Genomic DNA, 18859 nt, shown 5'->3' with positions numbered 1-18859 from the left:
AATAAAATGTGTTTATTTGTTTACCTGAGTGAAAGCTTCTCCAGAATTTTTTGGACTACAAGATATACATACTCATTTACCTTTTGATAGGTTTTGTCTCCAAAATGAATATCACTGATTACATCCAACAGTAACATGTGCAGATTTCTGTCTTCTTGCGACTGCTATAACATGATATAATTCCAATTTTTATTAACATAATGAACACACAGTGTATCTCATCGTTACTTTTATTTGCACTTATCTGATTATTACTAAGGTTGATTTTATCTTTATATATTCATTATGTTTACTTAAATAAATTTTCCTTTCTTCTTTAAAAAAAGAATCTGTCCATTTCTTCAAAATTTGCTAATTTGTTGGAATACAATTTTTCTAAGTAGCACTATCCTCTGGATTTCAACAGAAATGTTATTTCACCATTTTCATTTCTAATTGCATGATGTGGGTCTTTCTCTCTTTCTCTTGGTAAGGCTGACTAAGGACTTAACTATTTTATTTATTCTTCTGAAGAACGAGCTCTTGATTTGTTAGATGAAAATAAGTGTTCCAGTATTCAGTGCATATATGTTTATCAATATTATCTCTTCTTGTTGGATTATTCCCTTAATTAGTATGTAGTCACCTTGTCTATCTCTTCTAATCAGTTTTATCTTAAAGTTTACCATGCCTGATATTAAAATTGCTACCCCTTCTTGTTTGGGGGGGTCTCAGTGGATGAAATTTTGTTTTCCACACTTTAATTTTTATTCTATGAATATCTTTTTGGATTAGATGAGTTTATTAAATGTAACAAACTGTTAGATTTTGTTCATTAATCTACTCTGCCAATCTGTGTCTTTTAGTCAGAGAGTTGAGCCTGTTAACATTGAGAGATATTACTGAGAAGTGCTGATTTTTGAATATCATTGCCTTTTTTATCTGTTGTTGAATGTTTGCTTTTCTTTTCCTGATATTTCTTTGTTGCTCTTTATCTATAGATCTTACTTGGATTTTTTATTTCCTCTGTGTTTTTAGCTGAGTCAGTTTTGTTATTTCAGTGGAGAATACTCAAGTATTTTTTTAGTGCTGGTTTAGTGCTCATATATCTTTTGATCTGGTGTTTTTCATGGAAAAATCTTATTTCTCCATCTATTTTGAAGGATAACTTTGCTGAATAATTAATCTGTGTTGAAAGTTATTTGCTTTTAGGGCATGAAATACTTCACTCCAAGCTCTTCTGGCCTTTGGGGTTTGTGTTGAGAACTCTGCTCTGACTCTTACTGGTTTATCTTCATATGTGATATTATGGGGGGTTTTTTCTTACTGCTTTAAAAATTCTGATTTTTTTCTGGATATCTGGTAACTAATAAGGATATGCCTTAGTGAGCTTCTTTTTTGTCATTTTGGTGTTCTGTAAGCACCACTAACTTGTTTTTCAAACTCTTTTCTTGTATTTGGGAAATTTTCTCCTGTGATTTCTAAAAACATGTTAGCAAATATCTTTGTGTTATCTTTTATCTTCTAGTTTTCTCTAATTTTCATTTAGTTTTCTCTAATTCCAATTGGTCTTAGATTGATCTTCTTATCATCATCTAGTAACTACTGGATAGGTAATCATCTCCTGTTCTCTTGTTTTCCTTTGGATGTCTTTGAGTTCTTCATCATAATTCACTGAAATTTTCCTTGAAATTCACCGTGAACATAGTTCCCCAAAATGTAACATGGGCATATTGAGTGAAATTCCTGTGAATTTTTGGTTCATTTCCTCTTTGAATTTGTCTAGTTTCTTCATCCCTTTTATAAACTTTTCATAACATTTCACTTCCTGGTGTTTGCTTTCCTCACCCTTTGTAACCCCTTGCTTCACCTTGGAAGAGTTGGAAGACTTCAAGGGTCTTCTGTTGATAGATAGATAGATAGATAGATAGATAGATAGATAGAGATACATAGTTAGATATAGATAGATATGTACCTATATATTGATATAGATTATATATCCTCCCCCCTCCTTTTTTAGAGGGGTAATGTGGGTTAAGGACTAGAGGAGTGAGGAGAGTTTGTGTCTTATAGGGCATTTTTTAATAGAATGTTGCCTCCCCATGAATAATTTTCAGCTATATATCCAGTGTTAGGTTTTTTTTTTTTAATTTTAAGTGATTTGGACTCTGTCCTTATGCTTTGCTGAAAGAATTACTTCTGGTTATAATAACATCAACATATTCAATCATACAACACTGTTATATTATAGTCCTTGCAGTTACACTTCTACCCCTTTCTATCCTCTATGCACATTATGATTGTTTATTATTTGTTATTGTTATATACTGAGGTAGGTGAACTGGAGGGAGGAGAATGGATAGTGGTTAGATAAGGAGTATAAAATACTGAAAGGGAGGTTTGACAGAGGGTAAGAATAGGTGAGAAGAAAAGCCCCATGTGGGTTCCAATTCTATTGCAGTACTTTTAGTTTAGTTGAAGGATTAGTATTGAAAGTTTTCAGAGAATATTTGTGGGGGCAAAGGTGAGACATGGAAGGAAGGAGGTTTATTTTGTCATTGAGGAGAGCTATGTGGTTGTCAGAACCTGCTGATAGGGAGGACACAAGTCTAGGTAAGATATGGAAGAGCCAAAGGCTTAAGAGGGGGAGGATCAAGGGTTAATACCAGAGAAAATAGGAGTGACTATAGGGGAGCTAAGTATGGAAAATTAAAAACTTAAAAAGAGGAGTTTATATATTTGGAAAAAAGTAAAGAAATATTATAAAAGTATTCCTTTGGAGTTTGAGGTGAAGAAAATTGATAGAACTGAGAGCTGAGATGAAGGAGGGAAACAAGAAACCTAGTAAGTCAGAGCAAATGTAAGAAAAAATAAACAAAATAACAACCTAACAAATACAAAAAATAAAATAACATACTACCACATTACTAAATAAATCAAGAAACAAATGGGGGGATTTAACATGGATTAATAGAGGATGAGTAACTTTGTAAAGACACAGAGAAAATCAACTAAAAGCACAGGTAATTGGAAGAAGGGGAGGGACATACACCCTGATCCCAAAAATCAATTTGAAATTAGAGACTTATAAAGCAAACACAACATATGCATAGGTGTTTGTAAAACTCCTGCAGGGCTGCTGGTGGGACCACCACCTGCACCCAGCAGAGAAACAGCCATTCTGGGAAATTCCCAAATAGCTGATGGAACTCTAATATCATGGCATAGTCAAGTCACACAAATAGTCTCTGGGTATATGGCCACTCATCTTTTTTGCTCTCCTCCCAACAGAGCACCTTGCAGCCTGACAGCATATTTTGCCACCACAAACAAGGTGTGAGTGACTAGGAAGCCACTTCCTTCCTGATGATCCACCAGTTTGTGCTCAGACAGTGAAGTGATGGCAAATGACTTCTGTCTGAGTTGAGAGTCTTCAATATTGGACTCCAGCACCCAACTCAGTGTGAGAGAGTAGCATTGAACCTACAAAGACACATCAAGAGTTAGCAAGCCCAGAGGTGTCCAGGCAGAAACACACCAGTGGAGCAGAGCAGTAAATACTGTTTGCTGCAGTGGATAATTGGAACCAGAAGAGATAACAAAGAGGGGGACTGCAGAGAATGTGAGGTAGTCCACAGCACAGAGGGAGGAAGCACTCCCCACCCCTGCCCAGCCATGTGAGAGAGGAGAGAGATGTGCCAATGGAGTGGAACAGAGGAGGCTAAGCAAGGGCCAGGAGGGGCCAACTAAATGTGGGACTCAGAGCAGCCATGAGCTATCTTCATCTTGGGGCTCCCAGTGTTGAAATCCCATAGGAACTGGGTGAGCTACAGCCACAGAGGCATACAGGATAAGGAGACATGGGTGGGCCAATGAGGGACATCCAGTGTTGCTGGCTGAAGACACAGGTCCCAGCCCCCACAGCTGCAGGCCAAGATCAGCCTGAAAGTCTGTTGAGTTGAAAGAGCAGAGTTGGTGCCCCAGCCTGACCCTATTAGAAGCTTGTTGGGATTGCCCTCTACCCAGCTCTAATCCTACTGCAGACTTGTTGGGGGTTACCCAGCACAGATTTGAGCTCTGATTTAGACACTACCATAGGACTGTGGACACCAGAGGACAGGTGCAGGTTGTGGTCAGAGAAATTGCCCTCTTTTGGGGGTAGTTGTTTAGGTTTTTAATCTTTGTTGCTTGTTTTGTTCATTTCTTTTCTTTTTTTGTCTTTTCTCAATTGTCTTCTATGATTTTCTTTATGTTTTTTTCATGAGAGTGAACATTGTTTTTGGTTTTTCTGGTTGGCTTTGATCTTCTTTTGCTTTCTCCTTCTTTCTTTGTTTCCTGTCTTCAACAGTTTCTCAAAGCTTGGGTGATCTTCCTTTGTTCTTCAGCCTTGCTTTTAATATCTTTCTCTTCATTTATGTTTCTATTTTTTCCTCTTATCCCTCTTAAGTCCCCCTCCCCAAGGATAAAATTGCTCTACTAAGGAGAAATTCACAGTATACAAGTTCCTGGTTTGTGTTGGATTCTGTTATGTAATTACAGATCATTCTTATGGTGAAAGATGAAAAATTAATAGTTTCTATAGTTTGTCAGTTTCTAGGCTGTGCTTGATGTGGTTGTTATTGTTAATTGTACTACTTTACCCAGGGTGTCATACCTGTAATGATCAGCTGTTCCTTGTATGCCAACATCAAGATTGTTTGGGTAATGAACACTACCATAGTCCAGTACCAAAGAACTGGGTGCTGGTCCAAATAGATTGCAACTTCTCATCCCTAATAAATTGGGGAGGTAGGCTCTTGGGATAGACTCAGAAGCCAAGATTCAGCTACACCTAGAAGACATCTTAGAGGAATAGTTATTTCCTAGGGATGTCTCAATACCAGTGATAAAGCTACCTACCAATAGCAATTTACAAGCATCAACACAGAAAACAGATTTTTTAAAATAGAAAATCAAAAGATGCAGAAGCAAGATGCAACCCCAAACCTCCAGCCTACCCAGGACAATTCAAGGAGTTAGTGAGGTGAAAGAAATCAGAAGCCATCAACCTGTATTTTCTGAAATGGTAAGAATGGAAGTAACAAAACAAATGAATGAGGCTGTAGGAAAAATCAGATCAGAAATAATTTCTGAGATAACTACAGACATTATAACTATAATGGAGGACAAGGTTAATAAATCTAGAGTAAACATAAATAAAAATAAAGTAGAGGAGCTTAGGAAAATGGTGGACCCCATGAACACCAAAGTAGGAAAGTAATGGAATGCATGAAACAGATTCAAACAAATATCCAGGAGATTAAAAATTCTATTGAAAGTATATGTAGCAGAATGAACCAATATAAGGATAGAATATCAGATGTACAAGACAGCTTTGTGGTTAGCTATCATAAAAAGAAAAATTTCTTAAAAATAGCAAGGAATGATGAAAAAATCAGTCCAACAGCTGCTAGATAATGAAAAGAAGAATAAGATAAGATGGATCAAAGTCAACAAAAACTCAAGAGATACAGGAAACAATATAAAAAATAAAACTGTTCACAGAAGAATGGGAGAAAACTTCCCCATCATGGAAAAAGAATTTGACATATAGGTGTGTCAAATATCTGGAGGCAAATAGAACTCCAAATAGCTATAACAAAAAAAAAAAAAAAAAAAAAACCACACCAAGGCATATAATAGTCAAGATTCCAGAAATTCAACACAAGAACAGAATATTAAAAGGTGTTAGAGAAAAGACAAAAATCTCTTATAAAGGAAGCCCACCAGAATTACAACAGACTTCTCAACACAACCCCTTAAGTCAAAGGAGCTTTGAGTGCAGTATTTGAAGTCCTAAAAAAAAAAAAAAAAACCTCCAACCCTGATTGATGTAACCTGCAAAATTTTATTTCAAAATTAATTGAGAAATAAGATACTTACATGTAAAAAACACTTGAAGAAATTCATGACCACCAAACCAGCACTCCAAAATGTCCAGAAGGATTTTTTAGAAAGAGATAAGGAAGAAAATAATTCCATGAACACCAATAGAAAGAATCCACCAGGGAAAGCAAGCAATTAAATGGGGAAAGAAAGGGATCCAACAATAGGAAAATAAGAAGACAAGGATAAGTCAATACACATGAGGTATAACGATCAATGTAGATGGTTTCAATTCACCAATCAAATAAACAGATTGGCAGAATGGATCAAGAAAGAGATCTAACAATATGCTGCATACTAGAAACACATTTTTCTCACAAAGAAATTCACAGAATGAAAATCAAAGGATAAGCAATACTTCATGTGACAGAAACCTGGAAAAAAGCAGTAATAGGTATTTTATTTGCAGACAAAGTGAATTTCAAGCCAAGACTGATGAAGAGATAAAGGTCACTACACACTTGTTAAGAAAACACTCCAAGAGGAAGAGATAACAATCATAAATATATATGCACTATATATGCATGTATATGCATGTGCATTCCCAACTATATAAAACAAATATTAATAGGCATGAAAAATCAGATATGCACTAATACAATTGTAATGGGGCACCTCAATATACCACTGTCACAAATAGACAGATCCACTAGGCAAATAATCAATAAAGAAATATCAGAACGGAACCAAACATGTGAACAAATCAACTTAGTCATTTTCTACACAGCTTTCCAACCCACAACATCAGAATACACTTTTCTCAGTTGTGCACAGGATATTCTCCAAGTTGACTACATATTAGTTCATAAAACATGCTTAAGTAAATGTAAAGGAACTGAAATTATCCCATGCATGTTATCAGATCATAGTGCAATGAAATTGGAAATCACTGGCAAAAAACACCAAAAGTACAGAAACACATGGAAATTTAATAGCATCTTTCTGATCAATGGGTCACAGATAAATAATTTCTATAATTAAATACAACAATACAACATACCAAAACGTACAGGGTGCAATGAAAGGAGTCCTACAAGAGGAATTTATAGTGGTGAGTTCACACATCAGAAAAATAGAAAAAGCTGAAATAAACAACATAAGCTCCTAGAGAAAGAGAGCAAGTCATGCCGCAAGCTCATATGAGGGAGGAAATTATAAAGATTGGAGCAGAAATAAATGCAATTGAGACTAAGAAAACAATACAAAGAATCAATGAATAGAATAGTTAGTTCTTTGAGAGATTAAATAAAATGGATAAACCCTAAGACAACCTTATAAAAAAAGAGAAAAGACTCAAATCCATCCAATTAAGAATGAAAAGGGTAAAATGACAACAGATCCTGCAGAAATCCAGAAGATCATCAATACACACTTCTAGAACTTTTATTCGAATAAGATTTAAAAAACAGAAGAAATGGACAGATTCCTAGACACATATGAATTACCAAAACTGAATAAAAAATATAAAAAATTCTAAATAAACCAGTATTAGTCAATGAAATTGAAGATATAATTAAAAACCTACCAGCAAAGAAAAGCCCAAGTCACGATGGATTCATTGCTGAATTCTACAAGAAATTTAGAGAAGATCTAATGCCACTACTCTTCAAACTCTTTAATGAAATTGAAAGGGAAGCAATACTCCCAAACTCATTCCCAGAAGCAAGCACTGCCATAATACCAAAACCAGAGAAGGATCTAACTAAAACAGAGAGCTACAGGCCAATCCCCTAATGAAATAGATGCAAAAATCCTGAAAAGATACTTGCAAAAAGAATGCAGCAAATCATCAAGAAGATTATACACCATGGCAAGTAAAATTCATCCCAGGGATGCAGGGGTAGTTCATCTTATGCAAATCAATAAATGTAATATATCATATTAACACAACCAAAGACAAAAACCACATGATCATCTCAATAGATGTAGAAAAAGCATGTGACAGAGTAAACACCCATTCATGATAAAAAAAAAAAAACCTACAAAAAAATGGAATATATATCCTTTATCCCAATCTGATAAAAGCCATCTGTGACAAGCCAACAACCCAAAACATACTAAATGGTCAAAAACTAAAAGCTTTCACTCAAAAATTAGGAATTAAAAAAAAAGGATGCCCACTCTCATCCCTGCTGTTCAATATAATTCTGGAAAAATTATCCAGAGCAACTAGACAAGAGAAAAAAAATAAAAGGAATAAGGATAGGGGAGGAAAAAATTAAATTATCATTTTTTGTGGATGACATGATACTCTACATAGAAGCCTCTCAAAACTCAAGGAAACAACTTCTATATTTAATAGCCAAATTAAGCAGTATAGCTGCATACAAAGTCATTACTCAAATAATCAATATTATCCCTGTACACAAATAACAAATTCACTAAAAGAAAAATTACAAAAACCATACCTTTCACAATAGGAGCAAAAAACTTGAAATACTTAGGAATCAATCTAACAAAGTAACTAAAAGATCTTTACATTGAAAACTATAATACTCTGAAAAAAAAGAGATTGAAGAGGAAAATGGAAAATCAGACAATGGAAAGGTATCCCTTGTTCTTAGGGAGGAAGAACAAATATAGTGAAAATGGCCATACTTCCAAAATTATTATACAAATTTAATGCAATCCCAATCAAAATACCAACAGCATATCTAACAGAATAAGAAAACCATTCTAAAATTCATTTGGAACCAGAAGAGACCTAAAAAAACAAAAACAAGTTTGATCAACAAAGGCAAGGCAAAGGGCATCATAATCCCTGAATTGAAATTATACTACAAAGCTACTGTGATTAAAACAGCATGGTACTTGCCCACCCCACAAAAGAACCCAAGGATCAATGAAACAGATTAGAAGATGCAGAAACAACTTCAAACACACTCAGCCACCTTACATTTTATAAAAGAGCCAAATACCTTAACTGGAAGAAAGATAGACCCTTTAATAAATGGTGCTGGAAAAATTGGCTTTCTGTATGCCAAAGACCCATGTCTTTCACTATCCACTAAATTAAAATTGAAATGGATCAAATATCTAAATATTAACACAGAAACACTAAATATGTTGGAATATAGAATAAGTAGAACTTCTGAAAACATAGGTGTAGGCAAAGACTTTATGAACACAACTCTGATAGCACAGGAAATATTACAAAGAATAAACAGCTGGGATCTCATCTTATTAAAAAGCTTTTGTACAGCAAAAGAAACCAACAAAGTGAAGAGACAACCTACAGTGTGGGAAAAAAAATTTTTCCAGCTGTTCCTCAGACAAAGGAGTAATATCTAGAATATACAAAGAACTAAAAAAATTCAGATCCTCCAAATTTAAATAGCCAGTCCAAAAATGGGCATCTGAAATAAATAAACACTTCTCAGGCAAAGAAGTAAAAATTGCAAATACATGTATGAAAAAATGTTCAACACCACTGATCATTTATGCGATATAAATTAAAAGAAGACTAAGATTTTATCTCCAAAAACAATGGCTATTATCAAGAAATTAATGAATAACAAATGCTAGTGGGGCAGTGAGGAAAAAGAAATACTTCTCCACTGTTGGTGGGAGTGTAGATTTGTTCAACCAATGGGGAAATCAGTGTGGAGATTCCTCCAAAAACTAAAACTAGAAGTTCTATTTGACCCTGCTACTCCCCTTCTTGGTATCTTCCTCAAAGAATAAAAAGCATCAAACAACAAGGATATATGCATGCCCATGTTCATAGCAGCAGTTTGTAAGAGCTACATCTTGGAAACACCTGAAATGGTCATCAACTGATGAACAGATAAAGAAAATGCAGGGTTTTTTTTTTAGTATAATGGAGTACTACTCCTTCATAAAGAAGGTTAAATCTAAGACATTTCTATGTAAATGGATGCACCTCGGGACCATACTCTTAATTGAAATAAATCAGACACTCATTTAAATATCACATTGTTTCTCCGGTGTGACAAACCAAAACTGTAAATAAGGACCAAAATATATAATAGATATTGAGTAATGGGAAGAAAATATTCAAATGGTAAGGGGAACAAGGAAGGTGTGAGTGGGAAAGGAAAGGTAAAGAAAATAAAGAATAGATGGAAAAATGGAAACAAAGCTTTTGTAAATAAGGGGGAGAAGAGGGTTTGAAGGGAGGGGAGGAGATTGGGGAAAAAAGAAGAATCAAGATATATTATGTACAGGTACAAATTCCCTATGATGAATGCGATTATTATGTATATCTAAAACATACCAATAAAATTAATTTTAAAAAACTCAAAACTTTAAGATATCCAATAGGAACACAGGTTAAATATTCCAATGAGATGGTGCATATGCAATTCACTTGTTGCTTCATTGTCAGATGGTATGAGCGTTCACACTCCAATCACTCTCCTGATCCTTGTACTGCAATACTGAAACTAATCCAGATTAAGGACTTTTTCAGGTTGCAGACTTTCTCACAAAGTCTGATTTAGTCCAAGTTCTTGGACTGAGAACTCTTGCTGTCCCTCTTCTTAGGTGTAATGGTAGAATTGGCAGACAGATTCACTGGCATGAAATCGTCCCATGAGTGAAGCATATCCTATGCAATTAAATTGGCTACAGTAGTATCAAGCTAATTGTTACAGAGGTATCTATCAGGGCAAGTTGAGAAATAACATATCATGAGACATAATTTTGTATCTCCCTTAGGCCTAGAGAAGAAATCCATGGTTATAGTGTTAGCATCATAACAACCCAAGCATTGATCCAAAGCTACTATTCACTAAATGTGAGGGCTATATCTCTTTTAATGGTTAAAAAAGTCATTCAACAGTAATTTTGGGGGGGAGGATACTGGGGATCAAACTCAGGACCTTGCAGTGTCTCAGGCGCAGTGCCACTGAGCTAAATTCCTGGCCTTCTGACAGTAATTTTAGAGAATCAATTTTTTAAAGCCCAAGGGTTGAAAACCAGCTAATGCCAGAGGGTAGGGTGACAAAATGTTTTTTAAAAGTCTCGTTCTATTTAGTATGCAGAGGAAGAAATAGGAAGGAAGGGAGCAAATGATCCTAATGGTACTAAAGGTATATTATATATTTAGATGGGGATAACAGGGAAAACTGGGTACAAAATGAGTAGTGAAAATGAGGGTATAAAAGATTCTAGGGCTAATATAAATATTAGAGAAAAAGTTAAAGGAAGACAAATTAAAAGGAGAAAAGAAAGACAAGATAAGAAACAGTAGAAAGATGTCAGGTAAAAGAATGCAGAAAAAAAGTAGATGGAATAAAAAGAAACATGGGAGAATTCCCTTACACTCTATAAATTGTATTGGAAGAAAATGCCAAGAGGAAGAGAAGCACACACACACAGTCATAAAAGAAAAAACGGAAAAATAATGCAACAAAAATGGGTAGAAAATGAACAGAAAGAGGAAAACAACAAGAATGAATGAAAGAAAGAAAAGAAAGAAAGAAGAAAGAAGAAAGAAAGAAAGAAAAAAGAAAGAAGAAAGAAAGAAAGAAAGAAAGAAAGAAAGAAAGAAAGAAAGAAAGAAAGAAAGAAAAAGAAAGAAAAAAAGAAAGTTAGTTTTCTATTATTTTGGACATGTGGCTCTTTTCCACAGGCTAGGAATAAGGAGAAGAGCAAAAGCCAAAACATGTCTCTTTCTGTTCATACTAGATGTCTAAGGTAACAATCAGTCCTCAGAACCATGCTGGATGCAGACATTTGCATATAGTTGGAATTGGAATAAGACACCAAAGTGACCTTCCAGTTTCATGCTGAACCTGGTCTCTGGCTGCAGGATCTGAGTTCATGTTCACCAGCTCCAGCACCTCAATGAGACTCCTTCTAGCCTGCTTTCTGACCACTGGCTGCCTCCTATAGCTGTTCTTCTCCCATCCTGTCTGGAAACTTGACCATGTGGCGTGTGACTTGAAACCAAGAGGCTGCTCTGGGACCCAGGTTTGAACACTGAGCCCTTCCCTCAGTGGCATCCCCACCAGCCCTCATTCTGTGATTATTGTAGCACATACTGGACTGAAGTCACTCACTAACTGTTAACTATGAAAGGCCACCCTGGAAGGAGTATCCCACATTTTCCTGACAGATTCCAACTGCTGCTGGTTCTCTCAGTCCCAGTGCAGTTCTCTGTAAGTGGAAAGTTGTTAGTTTCACTATATCTCCAGAATGGTGGCTGGCCAGCCTCTCTGAGCTATGTGCAGTTTGCAGAGGATTGCCTCTCTTCTTTGCAATGTGTTCTATGTCTTCTGCATCATTTAATCCTTTCTTTCTGTTTTGTCACTTCTCTCCTGATTTCCAGGTAACCTCCTTTCACTTTGATTCCTCTCCAAGTTACTGTTTTCCATACTCTAGACATTTTGTCTTGGAGAAGCTGAGTTGCTGATGCTCACCCTTCTTCCATTTTGTCTCCCTCTCCCTCTCTGTCTGAATTTTTGGACAGGCTTTTCCTGAAGAAGCCACCTCCAAAACCTAGAATAATTCTGTACTTCATCATATGGATAGACAACAACATTAGGGAAGAAAAAACATGAAAAATAAGGAGACACAATAATACTAAAAGTATACAAAACTCTTCCAGTAAATATTCCAACAAAATAAAGATGTGCAAACTACTTGACAAAGGATTCTAAATATTTTTAAGGTGCTCAGTGCATTTACATAAAATATAAAGAAACAATTCGATAAAATGAGAGAAACTATATAAACAACATGAGAAATTTAACAGGGATTGAAATTATATTTTAAGCAATCAAATAGAAACACAGGAGTGGAAAAATATCATGAATGAAATGAAGAATGCATTATAGACCATCAGTAGCAGAAATAATGAAGTAGAATTTATAAAATCAAAGACAACCTATTTAAAATTATTAAGAGAAGAAAACATTTTTCTAAAAAAGAAAGTTTATGGGATTTGTGAAATAGCATTGAAAGAGAAAATATTTAAAGAAACACTGGAGTGGAAAAATATCATGAATGAAATGAAGAATGCATTGTAGACCATCAGTAGCAGAAATAATGAAGTAGAATTTATAAAATCAAAGACAACCTATTTAAAATTATTAAGAAAAGAAAACATTTTTCTAAAAATGAAAGTTTATGGGATTTGTGAAATAGCATTGAAAGAGAAAATATTTAAAGCATATAAGTTTGTAGTAGCAGATAAAGAAAATAGCATAGGAAGCTTATTTAAGAAATAATTGGAAACTTTCAAATTTAGAGAAAGGTACAATTATCCAGTTACAGGAAGGTTATAGGTCTCTAAACACAATTCAATTCAAACAAGATCACTCCAAAATGTATTACAATCAAAATGTCAAAATCATGAACAAAGACAGGATCCTGATAATAACAAGAGAAAAGAAGAAAATAAAATAAAAGCAAGTTTTAATACAATTAACAGCAGACATTTCAAGCCATGAGAGAGTGGTATGCTATATTCAAACTACTGAAGAAAATGAACTTCTAACCAAAATTACTGTATTTAGCAAATCTATTCTTCAGAAACGGAGAGATAAAGCCTTTCTCAGACACACAAAATGTAAGGAAGTTCATCATCACCATATCTGTCATAATGGAAATGTTAATGTGAATTTGTCATGTTGAAATATAACACAAAAAATCGGAAAGGGTAAAAAACATACTGGCAAAAGTAACTGTACATTCAAATTCAGAATGTCCTGATATAGTAGTGATGCCTAAATACCTTGTATTTTTAGCACAAAGGTTAAAAAATAAATACAATAAAAAATACAATTGTAACTTCAAATATTTTAAATGCAAGAGGGTATCATGGGCTAAAAGTGTAGAGATGTTTATTCAGTCAAAGTTAAGTTATTATCAGCTTCAAATTGCCTGTTATAACTATAATATATTTACTGCAATCCTCATGGCAACTACAAAAAATAACCTTTAAATGATACACAAAAGATAAAAGATAAGGAATCAAAATACACCACTAGAGAAAAATCTGTTAATCACAGTGATAAAAGAAGAAAAAAACAGGGCCAGGGATTTAGCTCAGTGGTTTCGCTGCCTGCTGCGCAAGCGCAAGGACCGGAGTTCAATCCCTGGTATCAAAAAAGAAAAAAACAGCAAAAAATTTATAAATAAGCAGAAAACAAATGGCAGTGGTAAATTCTGAATGTTCAATAATTTTCTTAAATGTTAAAGAATTAAATCTTCCAATTAAAAAACAGAATTGTTGAATAGATAAAATAAAAACAAGCAAGCAATACATAACTATGTACTGTCTATAAGAAAATCACAGTCTGGGGTCATGCTCATAATCCCAGCACTCAGGAGGCAGGGACAGGAGGATTGCTGTGAGTTCAAGGCCATAGTGAGAACCTGCCCCAAACAGAAAAACAAACAAACAAACAACAACAACAAAACAAATAGAAAAATCACTTCACCTGTAAAGAAACAGACATGAAAAGATGGAAAAAGACATCTCATCATTCCATCCAAATTGAAACTAAAGGAGAACAAGAGGCAAGTATGAGTGCATTTATGTTCTTTTAGTCCATGAACTTGGGATGTCTCTCCCTTTTTGTGTATCTTGTACATTTTCTATCTTCAGTGCTTTTTTATGTTTCATTGTAGAGATCTTTCATTGCTTTGATTAAATGTATTCTTATGTATGTTTTGTAGCAGTTGTAGGTGGAGTTTCTTTCTTGATGTCTATTTCAAATAAATCACTAACTTGATATACAACAATTCTACTGACTTTTATATTTTGATTTTCTATTCTGCAAGTTTGTATCAATTAGTTAATTGTAATAGTCTTTTCATAGATTTTTATATGATTGCCATCGGAAAATATTTATAAAAATTTGATTTCTTTTTTTTTCCAATTTGAAAGCCATTTATTTCTTTCTCATGCTTGATTGCTCTGGCTAGAACTCCTAACAGTATATTGAATGAAAATGGTAAAAGTGGGTATCCTTGAAATATTCTAGATCTTAAAAAGAAAGCTTTCAGTTTCCCCTCCATTCAGTATAGTAATTATTGATTTACACGTGGTCTTTATTATGCCGAGGTACATTCCTTCAATATCTAATTTGTTTGACATTTTTACCCTAAAAAGATACTAAATTGTATCAAACACATTTTATGCACTACTGAGATAATCCTATGGTCTTTTGTGTTGATATATTGTACCATATTTATTGATTTAAATATGTTGAGCCACCGTTGCATTCCAGGGGTGCATCCCATTTAATCATCATTACTATTTCTAATGTGCTGTTGAATTCAGTTGGCTAGAATTCTCTTGAGGATTTTTGCATCTATGTTTATCAAAGATATTAGCCTATAGTTTTCTTCTTTTTTGTGTTTTGGTCTTGTTTGAACATTAGGGTTTGGCCCTATGGAATGTTTTGGGAAGCATTTCTTCTTTAGCTTTTGAAATGGCTTAAGAAAAGTTAGTAGCATTTCTTCCTTAAATGTTTTGTAGAATTTAGAAGTGAAATCATTGAGTCCAGGGCATTTCTTTGATGAGATATTTCTATTACTGATTCAATCTCATTACATATTATTGGGCTTTTCAGGTTGTTCTTCATTATTAGATCTTGGTAAGGTGTATATGTCCAGGAAATCTGTGCGTTTCTCCTAAGTCATCAAATTTGTTGGACATAGTTGTTCACAATAATGTCTTACGACCTTTTTGTACTTTTGTGATGTCAGTGGTAATGTTTTCCATTTTACCTCTGCTTTTGAGTCTTCCATCTCTGTCTCTCTGTTTCTTAGTCTACTTAGGAGTTTTCTGTTTTATCTTTTTGAAAAACTAGATCATTTTATAAATCAAATTGAGTTGTCTCTACTTCATTTATTTCTTCGCTGATCTTCATTATTTCTATTTTGATCTTTATTATTTCTAAATTTTTTCTTGTTTTTCCTAGTTCTTTGATTAATGCAGCAGCAATAGGTTGTTTATTTGAATTCTTTCAGCTGTTTTGATGTAGGCACTGATTGCTGTAAATTTTGGCTTAGTATTGCTTTTCCAGTATCTCATAGGTATTGAAATGGCTCCATTGTCATCTGTTCCAAGAAAACTATTAAGTTCTTTCTTGATCAAGGAAGATGTTCAAAAGTAAGTTTGTTTAATTACACTTATTTATGGAGTTTCCAAGTTTTTCTTATTATTTATTTTTAGTTTCATTGCATTTGTGTCATAAAACATAGTTGGTATGATTTCAGTCTTTTAATTCAATTTGCTCTTTTACTACTATAGTAAGCTTTCTTCAGTTTTCTGCCCCAATTGTGTATTTTCAAATAGCCTGTCTTCATTAATTAATTAAGCTCATTAATTCTTTCTTCTGTTTGAATTCTTTTCTTCTGTTTCTCAGATCATCAATATGTTTGATTTTTAAAATTTATCCCAGGTTTCTGTTAATGTATTCTATTATAGTGTTAAGTAGTTTCTCTGTGTTTGCATGAAGCTGCTTAGTTATCTTAAAATAGCCAATTTAATTTCTCTGAAAGTTCTCCCATCTGGATACTATCTCATCAGTTTCAGATACCTTATTGTGATTGTTTAGACTGTTAGAGATGTTTTTCTGGAATTTTGACGCTTCTTTGACTATGACATCATCTTCTCATTAAATCATTCTATATTATTCCAGTTTTAAGAACTGGATTTGTTTGTTCATGTCTTTTCAAAAATAAGTAGACTGTTTATTGTCTCTGAACATGTAGTCATGCACTATTTATACACTAGGTGCAGCCCTGAGTCCAGGTTTGCCACAAGTCTGTTATTAGTATGCTGTCATTGTTTTAAAACTAAAGGGTAATTCAAGCCCAGATTTGTTGTAAATCCCTAGTTTCACAAGGAACAGAAAAAGTAACTAAAAAGTGTAGTTCATTCCCCCAAATTTCTTCCTGGGTCTAGAATACACCCAGATGTCTAATCCACTGTCATGAGGCTATGGTGTATATATTGCAGAATTCTGCTTGACTCTGAGAAGAAAAACCTTCTGTTGCCTAAGGTAGAAGAAGGAAAGGTAGTGGAAGCAGTTCCTTGGTGATCTGGCTAATGCAGCAATAGCAGCTGAGTCTGAAGATACTGGCCCTGGGATAAGGGCTCTGGAACTCTACCCAGTTACTCTGTTTCATTATAGTGGGCTTGGAATTAGGTTTCAAGTGTAAGGCCTAAATTTAATATCCCTTTTCCAAATAAGGAGGATTCTTTCTTTATTCTATGTTGTTTGGAGTTAGAGGAGAGATGGTATGTGCAACTCCTTTCTTCCTGCCTTCTTCCATGCATCTTTCCTTTACACTGAAATACATTTTTATGACTTCTCACCTGGCTTCTTTAGCTCAAGTTGGTGTATCTATTAGGAGAGATTCCCAGAGAATCTTACCTACCATCCATCTTGCTCTATCTCCCTTTAGAATGTAAATAAAGACAACAGCAATTACTTCAGAAGTTTAATATGGGTATTAAACTTAACACAATCTCTGACACATAGTGAACATTCAGTTTCTAGTGGATATTTTTAACCATTAATGTAAAGAACAAAGTTTCATTGCCTTTATTGAGAATTGAGTTGGGTAAAGACAAACTGATCTGTCCATATGTGCAAAATTATAAAGACACTAAAAGTCAGATCGAAAGCACGTTATGATAGCTACATATTCACCAAGAAACATTACTTTAAAGCAATCTATATTGTATAATCATTTTCCTTCACTCACCTTTCTTCTTTATATATATAATTATGTATTTTATATAATTATATATTTATAATACAAATATATACCGAGAGTATATTATAATTTTTGATACAATATGCATTGTGTAATTAAGATCTCAACTTAGTCTACTTCATCCCACTCATAACTATAAAAATGACCTATACATTGTTGATATCCAAATACATTATTCTAGTCCCATACCTCTTCTGAATCGAATATGTCTATACTCACACCTGCTTATATCATCACCATGGGTAGTTCAAATTTATCATACCCAAATGTGAAATAAATCTCCTTCCATCCAATCCCTCAAAACTAGTGCTTCTTTTATATTCCCCTTTTGAGCAAAATCTACTCTTTTGCTCAAAGTGTGGGAAACATATTGTCTTATTTTTCTCATCAGTTCTTTCAAAAATTTGCTATCACATCCTATTACTTTTGTTTTTTCAACACAGAAGTGATATTAAATATTTAACTGTGTGACTGACAGGCAACAATACAACAAAGGTGATGTCAGCCAGGGTGCTAGACCACAACTGAGGATTCTCCTTGCTAAAGGTTACCTTTAATTCATAGAAGGATGTAGAGTTTTTAGGGAATAGGCTGAGTACAAAATACAGGGATTTAAAGCCATAGCTATTTTCTAAAAGATATAGAAGTATTTACTATTTTTATAATTAGTATGAGCCTACAGACATAGCAACAGCTATGTCTAAACTACTTGTGCTAACATGTTCCTTTCTTTCTATTCACAATACTACTGCTATTTTTCTGTTCCTTGTCATCATTTGCCAGGGAAATTGCAATATTTTCCTAATTGTAATCCAGGGCTCCAATTCCTTTCTTCACTCCTTTCCTCTGGTGATAATTCAGACTTTGCCAATTAGTGTTATGTGCTGAGGTTTTGGTAAAAACCTCAGTAACTAAGGTATTGTAAAAATAGTTAATACAGTACTTTTGCTTTATTTTTGTTTTCCATTTGACACTTTCTTGTCTCCTTTATATATTAGATGGTGTAAACCTTTATAGTTTGGGGGAACTTTAAAAAATAAGTGACATTTTATACACATTTTTTAATATACCAAAGCTGTGCTTTTGATAGATGGGGAGGAGCTATAGCATTGAAAATGATGTTGTACCATAAAAATCCATAAGCCAGCTACACAGCATTAAGAAAATACCTTTTAGGTCTAAAGGAGTAGAGGAAGTGGGAGGGGTAGGAGAAAGGAAAGAAGGGAAAAGAAAAAATATGTGAAAAGGA

The 18859-nt window shown here is 34.2% G+C and overlaps 1 long non-coding RNA gene across 1 annotated transcript in view; it reads right to left on the bottom strand.

The window, feature by feature from the left end:
* LOC147825877 (uncharacterized) overlaps positions 1-18859 on the bottom strand; it is a 510141-nt gene that overhangs the window by 105056 nt on the left and 386226 nt on the right. The gene's annotated exons all lie outside the window — the stretch shown is intronic.

This window comes from Heterocephalus glaber, unplaced genomic scaffold, assembly GCF_053883595.1.
Source record: "Heterocephalus glaber isolate CG9 unplaced genomic scaffold, H.glaber_assembly_v1.0 deba00001481, whole genome shotgun sequence".
Lineage (NCBI taxonomy): Eukaryota > Metazoa > Chordata > Mammalia > Rodentia > Bathyergidae > Heterocephalus > Heterocephalus glaber.
This window is presented reverse-complemented; position numbering and strand designations above follow the sequence as displayed.